Source organism: Rhineura floridana, chromosome 10 (assembly GCF_030035675.1).
Source record: "Rhineura floridana isolate rRhiFlo1 chromosome 10, rRhiFlo1.hap2, whole genome shotgun sequence".
Lineage (NCBI taxonomy): Eukaryota > Metazoa > Chordata > Lepidosauria > Squamata > Rhineuridae > Rhineura > Rhineura floridana.
In genome coordinates, this window is record NC_084489.1 from 34887482 (window position 1) to 34900574 (window position 13093).

Consider the following 13093-nt stretch of genomic DNA (forward strand, 5'->3'; position numbering starts at 1 on the left):
TTAAAGTTGTTTTCTTTAAATATTTTTAATGCTGTTTTATTTTAATGTATTTTAGATCTGTTTTTATGATGTTTTAAAGTGTTTTTAGCGCTTTGTTTGCTGCCCCGGGAGAAAGGGCGGGATACAAATAAAATAATAAATAAATAAATAAATAAAAATCATTGTATAGTTAACTTACAGTACAATATATACAAGTCTATGCCAAAGAAAGTGTCTTTATGTTTAATGGACCTTACTCTCAGGTAAAACAAATTGGGTATAGGATTGTACTAGTTAGGTGAGATAAAGACTGGTTGAAGCCTTGAAGCAGTACTAATTTGCAGGGGGGGAGGAGAGAAAAAAATATGACACTTTATAGTACAAAGATGCATCAATCTGGTTAAGGCAAGTAAAATTTTATGCCTATAATACAAGGACTAACCTGCAATCAGATCTTGGAAGTAATTCATTACAAGTACTTGTACTCGTTACTTGTAATTCATTACTTTTTTGAGGAATGAGTGGATAATTCCTTTACATTTTGATTGTACTAGAACTAGGAGTAATTTTATTACTTTTGTGGAGTAATTGTAATGCTTCCAGCATTTGGGGGGGCATTAGTTTTTTTTGGGGAAGCAGGGGAAGTCTTCTGCTCTTCTGATTTGTTGATGAAAATCATGTGCCTCAAACTGGGCTTCTGTGTAGCATCGCTCTTCCCTCATGCTCTGTGGGTGGGTAGGAGGCGACGAGGGAGGAGGTGGAGAGTGCAACGGGGTGGAGTGGAGAAAACAATTGTTTTAAAAAATGGATGGTGGTGGTGGTGAAGAATGGAGTGGAGGGGAAAAGGAGCTGGAGGGCAAGAACATGGATAAAGGAGGAGAAGGAGGCAGCAGCAGAATGGAGATAAAGAATTGTGGAGGTGAAAGATGACAACGTGTGTGTGTGTGTGTGTGTGAATACTGTGTTTGCACTTGGCACACTAAGTGGCCTCCACCATCCTCTCTGGCTACTGTGCTGCATTTGCAATATTGTAACTTTTTTTTGCATCTCGGGAAAATGTTTGCTTGGGTGAGTGTCCCTTAGTTGGTGGCAGGGCAGGGTCCGGGAGGTGTTTAACTGAGAGAGATTATTCTTGCTGGCTGAGTGGGGGGTGGGGTTGCACTTGGTTTGATGTGCAAAGATCTGCGTAACAACAATCTTTATTGCTTAGTCAACCAACCATTGCAAAACATTAAAACAACCAACTAAATACAAAGCTGGTGAGAGATAAAACATATACTTAAAATATACTATACAGGGAGCAGTTTCAGACAGTACAATAGGTTAAGAACAGTGCACAATCTTGCAGGGTCTGATCTCCATGGCCAAGTTCAGAAATTTGGCCACTTGGACAGTAATTGATTTGTCAGTACCCTCAAGGAGGGCTGACAAAAGAAAATCCAAGGAACGGCCTGGGAAAGCTTGCAGAATGGGGTGTAAAAGACCTTTCCTAGCCTCATCATAGAATGTACATTTAAACAGGACGTGTGATACCGTCTCCACTTCAAACTTGTCACAGGGACAATATCTATTGTTCCTTGGGATTTTATCAAATCTGCCCTCCAAAAGTTTAGAGGGTAGAGCGTCAAAACGGGCCAAAGAGAAGGCCCTTCTATACTTAGGAACAGATAGCCAACTTAGGTAGTGCATCCCCTCTTTACTAGGGGGACCTATTAAACCCATTGAACGGGGGAAGCAGGGTCCCAAGGCATCTGCGAAAAGCTCTTGATTGTCGATATCGACTAACCGCTGTTTGACCATGCCCTTGGCCCTACTGAGTTCCATAGAGAGCAGCAAAAATCTGAGTAGTGACCTCTGTCTCCCTCCCCACCTCCCTTACCAGCGGAGAGACCACCATTACTATCTTATGGCTAAAGAGAATTATTCTACTACCTCTGTATTTGTGTGTTTATTTTTAATATTGTTTTAGGCTACTTAGATGTGCAGCAGCCAAGGCCAGCACCTTGTAGGTTTTTTTTTAAAAAAGTAACTGAAATGCAATTGTAGTGATTACTTTTGAGAAAAAGTAAAGTAATCAGTTACTTTCAGAGCAATTGCAACAGTAATTACTACTTTTGGGGGGCCATGTAATTATAACTGTATTTTATTACCTTTTAAAAGTAATCTTCCAAGCTCTGCCTGCAATCCAATGCATGTCTACTCAGAAGTAAGTTCCATTGGATTTAATGGGGCTTACTCCCAGGCGACTATACATTGGAGTACATACTTAACTGGGAGTCAGTTCCATTAAACCCAATAAAGCTTACTTTGCCTGAGTAGTCATGTATTGGATTGCAGCCTTAGTTTCTCTTTGCAGCCATTTTAATTTTGCCTTCTGTAGCTTCACAACAGTCGTGTGCGGTAGGTTAGGCCAGAGCTTGGAAAAGTTACTTTTTTTGAACTACAGCTCCCATCAGCCCAATCCAGTGGTCATGCTGGTTGGGGCTGATGGGAGTTGTAGTTCAAAAAAGTAACTTTTCCAAGCTCTGGGTTAGGCTGAGAGTTAGGGACTGGCCCAAGGCAGTAAATAAGCAGAAATGATGAGTAAAAATTTAAAATGTGAAAATGCTCATGCTCAGAGTTTTTTTGTATCTATTTGTCATGGTTTTGTTTGTGTTTTTTATGTCTTCTGTCTCATAACTTCTTTTTGCCCGAGAATGTTGTATTTCATACAGTTATAGATGTCCCTTTTTTTAAAAAAATTGCTCAAATTATGTGGTTATTTTTTTTTAACTTGAGTTCTTTGCATGGTTTAGGGTTGGCATTGCAGGAGATCAGGCTCTTGCGCATTTAACAGCTGTGGGGCAGGTAGAAATTAAATGGAGTAAGCCTTTTCTACTATGGAAATACAATTATGGGGAAAGCTTCACCTGTTAACATTCTGTCAGTCAGACATCTTATTACTCGTGTGTGTTCCCCTCCACAGATTTACTTTTGATTTGTGAATGCCATGACCATACCCCTGTTTATCTTTGCAACAACCCTGTGAGGTAGCTTAGGCTGAGACAATAAATGCACAAAAGCAGCAGTTGGTAGTTGTAGTTGATACAGCATTAATAAAGTATAGCCCCTAAAATGCTGAAATGAATTCTGTTGGAGTCCAGTCTATATACAAATTAAGTCTCATTGAGTTAAATGTATAAATATGTAGGATTGCAGATTAATTTTTACCTCTGAAAGGTACGTGCTGTCAGATATTTGAATTTAAGAGACATTCTTTTCTGGACATGTTTGAAATATGTTGGTAGGTGGGAAGGGAGTTGTGTTAATCTAATTGGGTCATCAACATAGTGCCTTCCAGATGTTGATGGACTACAACTCCCATCAGTCTCAGACAACATAACCAATTATCAGGGATGATGGAAATTGTAGTCCTACAACATCTGGAGGACACCACCTTGGCTGTCCCTGTTCTGTAAGACCCGACAAATAATTTTTGTTGTTTGTTGCAATACATACAAGAGCATAAGAAGAGCTTGCTGGATCCAACCAATGCCCCATCTAGTCCAGCATCCTTTTCTCACAGCAGCCAATCAGATGCCCTAAAGGGAAACACACAAGCAGGACCTGAGTGCATGAGCAGCACTCTCCGCGGTTGTATTCCCAGTTTGTATTCCCAGCTTCTGATATTCAGAATCATACCGTCTCTGACAGTGGAAGTAGAACATAGCCATCAGCTAGATGCCACTGATAGCTTTATCCTCCATGGATTTGTCTAATCCTCTTTTAAAGCCATCCATGTGGGTGCATATCACTGCTTCTTGTGGTAGCAAATTCCACAGTTTCACTATATGCTGTGAAAGACTACATTTTTAATTGCAGGAGAAGGGATAACATTTATTCTGGTGGATTACTGTTGCTATGTGTGTTTTCTGTTTGCCTGCTTTGTGTGTCTTAAGTTCTACCTCTGACAGTTCAAGTGTGCATGCATGTCTACTCAATGAGTTCAATGGGACTTACTCTCAGGTAAGTATGTACAGGATTAAGTTACCTCTAAGTGATACTGTTGACAAAAAAATTACAAAGGCAACTAATAAAGTACTAAAGTTTGTACTTTTCTTTGATGATAGGGATTGCCATATTGATCAAAATGTGTTTTAGTTGAAAGGGGTACTGCAGTGTTATTTGCAGCACAACACAGGTATGCCTTCAAGCTCCATAGTAGAATGCCTGTTCAGTACTGGTGGCAACATAATGACTGTAAAAAGGCATTCCTTCTCTGACGTGCTCTTTGAGCAAAGATGAGACATAACAAATGTATTGTAAAAGCAGCATTTCAAGTGTAAAATTTGATTTTGAGTGAAAAAGTATGTGTGTTGGGATATCACTATTGCTGGGGTAGGGGTGGATGTGAGATTCTGTTATGCCATTCTGTTAATCTTATGGATAAAAAAATATATTCTACTACCCTCTGTATGTGTGTGTGTTTATTTTTAATGTTTTAGGCAACTTAGATGTGTAGCAGCCAAAGCCAGCACCTTGTAGGCACTCCATTTTTTAAAAAAGTAACTTAAGTGTAATTATAATGATTACTTTTGAGTAATGGTAAAGTAACCAGTTACTTTCAGAGCAATTGTAATGGTAATTTATTACTTTTTGGGGCCATGTAAAAGTAATTGTTGAACTTACAAGATCTGAACAGGGTGGTTCACGACAGATGCTATTGGAGGTCGCTGATTCACAGGGTTGCCATAAGTTGTGATCGACTTGAAGGCACATAACAACAACAACAAAAGTAATTGTAATTTATTACTTTTTAAAAGTAATCTTCCAAGCTCTGGTAGTAACTTGGTAACCCTTGTATATTTCCAAGGACTATGATGTTTAAACATTGTGGAAGGATTTAAAAGTCAGCCAAGCATTTTGTCCTTCAACATATCTGAATGAGTGCCAGTTTGCACAGATTGTGTGTCAGTTTAAATACAACAAACACACATGCTTGAAATCATTCCACCAAAGACTTCTAAAAAGTTGAGGAAGTCGGCAAACAGCAATGGTTGTTTCATATTATGTTGCTTTGTAGAATTATAAAACAGCTTTTCATACGCTTTCAAATAAAATGTTGCCATCCACTAATGAATGAGATACCATCTGTAATGATTAAGGTTATTCTACTTGTTTTTCCTTGCAGCAAAACTTCTGAAGGTTTGAAGAAGATAGTAAGAAAACTACCAAGGAGGACTACAGCAGTGTTGTAAGTACTGCACTGAAAAGAGAATGTGAATTAAGAGTATTATAAAGTGACTGTCCAAATATATTTGATGAAAAATTAGCTGTGCAAAGGGATTGAATGGCATGTAAGGTACAAGATAAGATAGTAGCAGTCTTGTTAATTTACAAAGCTTGTTCCATTCTTGTGAAATTTAAAGTGTACCCTTTGCTGTGTAATCAGGAATTCACCAGTATCACTGAAAAATATATTTTTATCTAACAAAGACAGATCTACTTTATATACATTTGTTTATTTAAAACTATCAGAATTTAGAAAATCATTATAGTTTTGTAGAACTGTCATTTGTTTTAGTGACTTATTGTTCAGGTTATTTTGCAGAATTATTTATTTGCTGATTTATTTATGTATTTCATTATTTATTTATTTGATTATTTAGTAAATTATTTATCTGATGAATTATTAATACATCTTCATGACAAGCTTTAAATTATTTATAACTTAATTTTGATTTTATTGCTTTTCGACGCTGCATTGTTACTGACTAGGTTTTTTTTTATCCCCTTACTTGGTTCTTGAAAATTAAAGTATTAGCTTTGAGGCAAGTTTATATTCATTGCAAGGCCCATAGATATATATTTTTTTCTGCATATGAAGTATTTTCCTTGTAGGTGCACATTTTACATGGCATTTTGTAACTTGTGACTGTGTACTTACCTGTTCACACTTTTACTCATGCTATTACATAGCCATATAAAGTGTGGCGGCACCTACCCTGTGGAAGTCCCTACCCTTAAATATTAGACAGGCGCCATCTCTGTTATCTTTTCGGCGCCTATTGAAGACCTTCTTCTTTCAACAAGCCTTTTAAGTTGAGACCTTATCCCAGTCTGCTTCTGTGCTGGAATTGCTTTTTAAGATGTTTTGAACCCTTTTTTTAAAAAAAAGATATGCTTTTTAACCTTTTTTAAAGATATCTTCAAAGCTTTTTTAAAAAAATGTTTTTAAAGCTGCTTTGTTTTAATGTATTTTAAAGTCTCTTTTTATTATGTTTTAAATTGTTTTTAGTGCTTTTCTTTGCTGCCCTGGGCTCCTGCTGGGAGGAAGGGCGGGATATAAATCAAATAATAAATAAATAAAGATAAAGATAAATAAGAAAGTGAACACCTTTTTCTCCTCCAAAATCTGCACTATTAATGTACTTTCCTGTACATTTTCCAGGAAGATTCTCTGGTTTCAGCCTATTATTATACAGACAATTGTTGCACTGTTATCCAACAAGTTAGTGTTTGTTGAAGCTTCAAGATAGCTTTCAGAAGATGCACCTGCTGCTAAGACAATTTGTTAAAGCTTTCCTGAGTCCAGTCAAACTGGAGTGGGCTCTTCTTTTTAAATTGAGAACCTCTTTGATAATATGTCCTATGAATGCTAGCCTGTCGTACAGATCTTTCCAAGTATCATTCCTAAAGTTTCCTAATATTTTCAGCAAAGTCATTCCTAATGCAGACGCTTCTAGCTCCATTAGTGTCTCCTTTTACCACTAATGTCTCTAATATCTCTCCTTTCATCTCTATTAGGCTCTGCTTTCTTGCCTTACACTAATTTTCATGTACAGTTTGGACTCTGCATGCAGAGGGTAGAGGGTAGAAGCCCTTTGTGCACATAGTGAGTCCAAGTGGTGTCTATACAGTGTTGTCAGCACCCACATCCAACCTCCTGGGACATTCTGCACATGGAGTCCTCTCCTGATATACCAAAGCCATGATGCACATACATTTCCAGCAGGCTATTACATACAGTAATGTCAGGCTCCTGATACAGCAGAACCTTGCTATAATGCAGCTTGCTAAACTGCAGTTTCGGATATACCACGAGTATGATGATGTCCTTTGAGTAAAGTACTGTTTACAGACTGAATTTTGTTATCACATGGAAGACCTATAATGCATGCATGTCCTTTGTCCCCTGATCCCCACATTATAGGAAGGTTCTGCTGTACTTACAAAAGGGCATCCATTTGCTTGATCATAGGCTTTCCTTCATGCACTGATTGCTATGCCTTGAACTCTGTAGAAGGTCTGCTCAGAGCCAAGGGCTGGAGAGAGGATAATGCTTTATGGGCACCGTCTTTTTGGGTGGTGGTGTCAGGGTACATAAAATTAAGTGCAAATAATGGAATAGAAGAAAAGAACATATGAGTATAACATACAGGGGAGATGGGGAAAAAAAGATGAAGCTAATGGCAGAATGTTCAGAAAACTGAAATGATTTTGGCCACAGGGAATATAGATGGCATCCTGAACTGATTGGAGAGTAAAGACGAGGTAAATGGTGAGGAAAAGCCAATGAGGAGGACAATGGAGATGTGTTCTAAGTAAATTATTCTGCAGATGTTACATGTGTGTAGATTACCTGACAAAGATGTAAAAATAAGTGCATCACTGTTCTTACCTTAAATATGAATAGTTTGGTATTATGCACATATGTGTATAAATAACTGGTGACTTCAGCAGCTGTAGATGTTTTACAGTTAACTCTTAACTTTTAATTTACTTTTTAATTTAGTAAGTCTGCTTATTTTCTAATACAGCATTTTCTCCTTTTCGTAAGACAATGCAGTATCTTCTTCATGCAATGAGTCGTATAATGATGAGAGCAAAGCTGTAATTCTAGTAAATGTGCTGTGTGCACAACATGGCCTTTATTCTGTTTTTAATGTTTGAAATGAATTACTATAGAATTTCAAATTTAACACAGCATGGGAAAGGATGCACTGTACATTTCAAGGTGGGATGCTGTTGAAATACAGTAGACATGGCCTCTGCAGATAGGTTTCACTATAGAACTTAAATTATGCATGTGTATATCCAAATTCCTTATTTTGAAATATTGAATGTATGAATATTTAATTGGTGTCTTGCTTTAGTATCTTCATATGCTTGCCTTAAAGGAAGCTGTTCCCTTTGATTTATATACGTGGATAAAAAAACTTGTGTAAAGTATGTATCAATGGCTTTTCTCTCTCCTGTATTAGATGAACAACTTTAGAAAATGAAAGGTTTTTTTATGTTCAGGATTGCTGAAGTTTTGTAAACCTAGTTTGTGATACCTTTTGAACCCCTTTGTTGAATTTTACATTATTTTAGCCATTCAGCAGTAATTGTTTTTAACATATACTTTGAGGTGCATTGCAGCATATAACAATTGTTGGTAGACAATTCCAACAATTGTTGGAAGATTCAGGACAGACAAAAGGAAGTACTTCTTTACTCAGCGCATAGTTAAACTATGGAATTTGCTCCCACAAGAAGCAGTAATGGCCACCAGCTTGGATGGCTTTAAAAGAAGATTAGACAAATTCATGGAGGACAGGGCTATCAATGGCTACTAGCCATGATGGCTGTGCTCTGCCCCCCTAGTCAGAGGCAGTATGTTTCTGAAAACCAGTTGCCGGAAGCCTCAGGAGCGGAGAGTGTTCTTGCACTTGGGTCCTGCTTGCGGGCTTTCCCCAGGCACCTGGTTGGCTACTGTGAGAACAGGATGCTGGACTAGATGGGCCACTGGCCTGATCCAGCAGGCTCTTCTTATGTTCTTATGTTCTAATAGTATGAGTTGTATTTTCTAATTCATGTCAAAGGAAATCATCAGTAATATACTTCCTCGGTTGGGAAGTTTTTTTATTTTACTCTATTCATTTGAATCTGAAATTCCAATATTGTTTTCACAATAGAAAAGTGATTATCAAAAAAGGCCAGTAAAGTATTGATAATAAATACTGTAAGTATGTTCTGTCACTCACTTGTACTAGTATTAAATGTTTCCTGAATGTCATATGGCGATAGTATTGGGGTCACGTAAAGCACCTTATGCACTGGCCCTGAGCATAGCTACCTTATAATTATGACAAGTGAAAGCACAGCCAAAGTTCACAATAAACAAGAGAGTTCTTTTACACCGCTTTCATTTATCAACTGATTTATTAGAATAACTACTTATACTCTCAGTGGCTTTTGATACCACTGACCATGGTATCCTTCTGGGCCAACTTAGTGAGATGGGTATTGGAGGCACTGTTTTACAGTGGTTCCGATCCTATCTCCAGGGTCACTCTCAGAGAATAGCATTGGGTGACTGTCTTTCGGCCCCATGGCAGTTGTGCTGTGGGGTGCCATCTTGTCCCCCATGCTGTTTAACATCTATATGAAGCCCTTGGGAGCAGTCATCAGGAGCTTTGGGGTGAGGTGTCAGCAGTATGCTGACGATACCCAGCTCTATTTCTCTGTAACATCTGAATCGGGAGAGGCCATGCAAGCCCTTGACCACTGCCTGGACTTGGTGGTGGGCTGGATAAGGGCCAATAAACTGAGTCTGAATTCTAGCAAGACGGAGGCACTGTGGGTTGGTGGTTTCCGAGTTCGGATAATTGGTCAGTTGCCTGCTTTGGATGCAGTCGTACTCCCTCTGAAAGAGCAGGTTCATAGTCTGGGGGTGCTCCTGGATCCATCTTTGTTGCTAGAGGCCCAGGTGATCTCACTGGCTAGGAGTGCCTTTTACCAGCTTTGGCTTGTAAGATAGCTACAGCCGTTTCTGGACCGGGATAGCCTGACCACTGTTGTCCACACACTGGTAACGGCCAGGCTGGATTACTGTAATGCGCTCTATGTGGGGCTGCCCTTGAGGTTGGTTCGGAAGCTGCAGCTGGTGCAAAATGCGGCGGCGAGACTGCTTACTGGGGCAGGGTATCACCAACATGTCACCCCACTGCTGAAAGAATTGCACTGGCTGCCCATTTGCCACCAGGCTAAGTTCAAGGTTCTAGTTTTGGCATACAAAGCCCTATATAGCTTGGGACCAGGATACCTGAAAGACCGTCTTATCCCTTATATACCCAGTCGATCCCTGCGCTCTGCAGCTGAGGGCCTCCTGCAGATACCATCTTATCAGGAGGTCCGTTCTGCACAACATAGGAAACGGACCTTTAGTGTGGCGGCACCTACTTTGTGGAATTCCGTCCCCTTAAAGATGAGACAGGCACCATCTCTGTTATCTTTTCGGTGCCTTTTGAAGACTTTCCTCTTTCAACAAGTCTTTTAAGTTGAGACCTATCCCAGTGTGCGTCTGTGTTGGAATTGCTTTTAATATTTTTTTATTTTAAACAATATGTTTTTTAACCCTTTTTAAAAGATGTTTTTAAAGCTTTTTTTAAAAAAAGTTTTTAAAGTTGTTTTGTTTCAGTGTATTTTAAGGTCTGTTTTTATTATGTTTTATGTGTTTTTAGCGCTCTTGTTTGCTGCCCTGGGCTCCTGCTGGAAGGAAGTGCGGGATATAAATCAAATAATAAATAAATAAAATAAATAAATAATAAATAAATATCCTATACTGCATATTTTTAGGGAGGCTAATGCCATTTGTGCTTACTACTTTTTAAGAGCATGCTATAGATTTAAACAAAATTCTATGTATGTACATGGCTGTGCCGAAGATTACGCTAGAGATGTCACTGAGATTCAGAATATTCAACTTGCTGATAGAAATGTCTGCAGGAATCTTTCTATACCAATCTACATGATATTTTGCAGGCTCTTTACTTGCCCCGGCCTGGAAGCCACAAACTTCAAAGTTGAATTTGAAGGTAATATTGCTGTCCTCTTGTGTGACAATCGTCTCATCACAGATAACTTTTCACTGAAGCTCTGCAGGCTGTGATTAATTCAAATTCTCAGGATTTTCAGTGGAACCAGAAGCACATAGATTTGCACAACAGGGCTGTTCTTTTTTTAAAACAAACAAACCATGATGCCTTGCTTAATTCCTTCCCCCCACCCCTTTAAAAACATCTTGCAATTAAACTCTTTCAAGTTTAACCAACATTTGTAGTGCAGTACAAGGGACTAAGGTAATAAATCCAGTGTTGTTTTGTAAAGAAAACCACTACTCCACTATTTATATATGTTTCTAAAGTGAATGATCTTCCTTTGTATTATATGATAGAACCTATCCAAATTATTTTGCAAAACCTCTGGAGCATAACTTCACCATTGTGGGAACTTGGGGAGAGAGAGGCTCAGTGAGTTCAATACCATGGAGAAAAAAACTGAAATCACCTACTGGACAATAGTAGTTCTCTTCATACAATAATTACATGTGTATTTTCCTTCCGACAGTTTAAATGTAAACTATAATTTTGCAAACTGCTGCACTTGACAGTTCAGGGACCTAAATGATACTGTTTGCTAACTGTATTAAGTAGAGGAAACATCTGCATGCTTCTAGGTATTTTTAATATGTTATTTTGCCATGTCTGATGAGTAGTTATACAGTTCCTTGCTTCTCTTTTATCTTTAATATTTATTCATTCATTCATTTATTGCTGAAAATGACAAAATGTTTTGACAGTGGGCTTTGTGTATGTCAGGGCTGAGCCGTAGGCAGTGGTCTAAGTTAAGGCAGCTTCATATGCCCATAAGGCAGGATTGAAGGCCAAACCAGGAGGGAAGGCCAAAGAGAGCCACAGTTCAGACCAAAGGATACAGAAACACACCACAGTTGAGGAACACCATTGTTGTTCAGGAAAAGCTGAAAGGACAGGAAGCCCTCCTATACTCTTTGGCTCGCAGGGCAACCTTGGTTGGTGGAGTCAGTGCAGGGCCTGAGGAGACCCCAGACAGATGTTGTAACCTGCAAATTAGCTAGCTCATCATAAGCTGCACCAGATCCAAAGATGATCTGTTTGTGTCACAGGAGCTCCTAGGGTGTGGTAGACTCTCATCAGTGAGAAAATGAATGTAGACCATTGCACAGTTCTCAGTTATTACCTATAAAGGCTCCATACTTTGGTTGGAATAAGATGCAAAAAAGCCAAGATCAGGTTTAATATCTAAATCCTGAAGCCTCTTTTTAAAACAGCTTCATGGATTTGGGTGCCTGTTATCCTCTACCCTGGATACTTACCATGCTTTTTGGCTTTAAGAACATAAGAAGAGCCTGCAAGATCAGACCAATGGCCTATCTAGTCCAGCATCCTATTCTTACATGGTCAACCAGATTCCTGGGGAAAGCCATAATAGGACCTGAGCATAGCAGCACTCTCCCCTGTTTCCAGCAACTGGTATTCAGAAGCATGCTGCCTCCAACCATAGAGACAGAGTATAGTTATTATGGCTAGCAGCCATTTATAGCCTTATTCTCCATGTATTTGTCTAATCCTGTTTTAAAGCCATCCAAGTTGATGGCCATCACTGCCTCCTGTGGGAGCGAATTCCATAGTTTAACTATGTGCTGTGTGAAGAAGTACTTTCTTTTGTCTGTCCTGAATCTTCCAACATTCAGCTTCACTGGATGTCCATGAGTTTGATTGTTATGAAAGAGGGAGAAAAATGTTTCTGTATCCACTTTCTTTATGCCATGCATAATTTTATATACTTCTATCAAGTCACCTCTTATTCCTCACCTTTTCTCTAAACTAAAAAGCACCAAATGCTGCAACCTTTGCTCGTAGAGGAGTCGCTCCATCTCCTTGATCATTTTGGTTGCCTTTTGCTGAACCTTTTCCAACTCTGCAATATCCTTTTTGAAGTGAGGTGACCAGAGATGTACACAGTATTGCAAATGTGGCTGCTCCATAGATTTGTATAACGACATTATGATATCAGCAGTTTTATTTTCAATCCCTTTCCTAATGATCCCTAGCATGGAATTTTCCTTTTTTACAGCTGCTGCACACTGGGTTGACACCTTTATCAGGCTATCCACTACAACCCCAACGTCCCATTCCTAGTCAGCAACTGCCAGTTTAGACCCCACGTGTATATGTGAAATTAAGATTTTTTTGCTTCAATATGCATAACTTTACACTTGTTTACGCTGAACTGCGTTTGCTATTTTACTGCCCATTCACTCAGTTGA

At 38.9% G+C, this 13093-nt stretch overlaps 1 protein-coding gene and 1 pseudogene across 4 annotated transcripts in view; one reads left to right on the forward strand and one right to left on the reverse strand.

Annotated features, from left to right (window-relative positions):
• The window catches only part of TBC1D5 (TBC1 domain family member 5), a 741088-nt gene that overhangs the window by 335121 nt on the left and 392874 nt on the right, over positions 1-13093 (forward strand). For 3 of the 4 annotated variants that reach the window (XM_061587420.1, XM_061587415.1, XM_061587416.1), the window contains exon 2: positions 5150-5212. The exons of the other annotated variant lie outside the window; for it this stretch is intronic. The gene's annotated coding sequence lies outside the window, so the exon portion shown is untranslated. The remainder of the gene's footprint in view (positions 1-5149; positions 5213-13093) is intronic. 4 annotated transcript variants of the gene reach the window in all.
• LOC133364811 (DNA polymerase delta subunit 2-like) overlaps positions 1-13093 on the reverse strand; it is an 80233-nt pseudogene that overhangs the window by 8493 nt on the left and 58647 nt on the right.